The following is a 2,500-nucleotide window of genomic DNA, read 5'->3' on the forward strand; positions in this document are numbered from 1 at the left end:
TATGTATTAGCTGATCATGAAAAGTGTCATTAATGCATAGACAGTGTATACATAAAAAAGCACATAAGATGTGATGTGTCTAAAATTATGTTAAATCACCTGCACACTAAATACATTTTCATGAAATACAGCCGCGGAAAAAATTAAGAGACCACTTCAAAATTATCAGTTTCTCTTGTTTTACTATTTATTGGTATGTGTTAAAGTAAAATGTACATTTTAGTTTTATTCTATAACCTACTGGCACCATTCCTACCAAATTTCAAATAAAAATATTGTCATTTAGATCATTTATTTGCAGAAAAATGACAATTGGTCAAAATAGCAAAAAAGATGCAGTGTCTTCAGATCTCGAATAATGCAAAGAAAACAAGCTCATATTCATTCTTAAACTACACAATACTAATGCTTTAACTTAGGAAGAGTTCAGAAATCAATATTTGGTGGAATAACCTTGATTTAAAATCACAACTTTCATGTGTGTTGGCATGCTCTCCACCAGTCTTTCACATTGCCGTTGGGTGACTTTATGCTACTCCTGGCGCAAGAATTCAAGCAGCTTGGCTTCTTTTCATGGCTTGTGACCATCCATCTTCCTCTTGATCACATTTCAGAGTTTTTTTTATGGGATTCAGGTCTCGAAATTGGGCTGGCCATGACAGGGTCCTGATCTGGTGATACTCCATCCACACCTTTACTGGCCTGGCTGTGTGGCATGGAGCATTGCCCTGCTGGAAAAAACACTTCTCAGAGTTGGGGAACATTGTCAGAGCAAAAGGAAGCAAGTTTTTCTTCCGGGACAACGTTGTACTTTGCCTGGCTGAGGTTTGTAAAAGACCATAAGGATTGAACCAAAGCCGACTGGAGGGTCTCCTAGTTCGTCTTCTCTGATGAGTCCAATTTCACAGTAGGTGCAAGACTCTGTGGCTTGTAGGCCTCTCCAGGTCTCCGTCTAACCATCAGACGACCATGTGTTGGGCAAAGCTGAAAATTGGACTCATCAGAGAAGACGAACTAGGAGACCTTCCAGTCCGCTTTGGTTCAATCCTTATGGTAGATTACAATAGAACATTTGGTATTTTTGACATCCGTTTACAACAAATATTTAGTTTTTCCTAAATAATATGAATAGGTTATTTATTAATTCATATCATGAATCACGTTTTGATGTATCACTGTAACACTGTAAGTTTGTTAATTCAAATGTTACAATTTTGCCACTTTGAAATCAACGTGTCAAAATGCCACACTGATGTTACCACAAGTGCAACAAAATGGGTTACAAAAATGCCAACACACTTTTTGAAATAGTTTCTCCTAATGTCCTCATATTTTGTGACAGAAAGTGCAGCTCTGTCTACTGTTCCTTGTTCACAGTGGGGGCAAAGCCAGTGTGAATAATAATTTTGGAGTATCTGGGTTTAGAATAGTTTTTAGAATCTAAAAAAGAAGGTTATTTTGACTACGTCCTCACTTTTCCTTGACCGATTTGTCTTGAAATTCAGCCTACAGTGTTACGGCAGGTTTGCTAATAGGTTGAGGTTTACTGACTGGGTTCAGCGGTTAATGCAGCCGTATCCACTGCTTAGGTTTCATTTGTTAGCTCATTGTGCTTATATGGTCTACATTGAGGAGACACGATTCAAAGAGGTGGGGAGTCGCTTAACATATTACATGCCAGGCAGCAGACAGAGCTAGCATGAGAAGCCATGGGACGAGCAGATAGCCAGCCTCTCAGTGAGATATGACCGAGAATAGTCAATGTAATGTTTAAGGCCGTGAAGTGAGTGCAGTCATGTGCCTGAGGCACAGCCCTGTAAAACATTACCCTCCCATCAGGTCAGGTGTACATGCTGTACTGTAATGAGACTCATGTTATTTTTGTACTTTTACTCTTTCCCTACTCTCTCCCAAGTCAGACCCTTTTCTCCCAAGGGTCCTGCACCCAAACCACCCACTCCACCTACCCCCCCCCCCCCCCCTTCACTCCCTTCACCCCCCCTCCCTTTCAAACCCACCCTCATGCCCAATTATCACAAAGACTAAGAAGTCTAACCCAACTCCCCCTCCCTTCACTCCCTAATTCCATCCCCCTCCATGTTAACCCCCACTCTCTACCTCCAGGATCATGCCCAGCTATCACAGAGACTAAGAGACTCACAGAAGAGACTCACAGATAACTCAGAGAGTTACCATGCAGAAGTGCTAAGTCTCGCAGAGGCGTCTATATTTATATGATTTTTATGTATTATTGATTTTACATTGTTTAATTATATAAATTGATTTCAGCTTACATGTATAAAAGCCAGAAAACAGTTACCCTGAGGGAGTAAATGCACTACTTGTTACCCTTTACTCTAACACAGCACGTACAAATCATACCCTGGACTTTATCATCATGAAGGGTCTCAGTAACTCTACAACCATCAAGAAAATGGCCTCCTCTGATCATTTCTGTGTTCTTAGTCGTGTTTATGTCCCCACACATTCAGAATAGGTT

Source organism: Sprattus sprattus (assembly GCF_963457725.1).
Source record: "Sprattus sprattus genome assembly, contig: scaffold_113, whole genome shotgun sequence".
Lineage (NCBI taxonomy): Eukaryota > Metazoa > Chordata > Actinopteri > Clupeiformes > Clupeidae > Sprattus > Sprattus sprattus.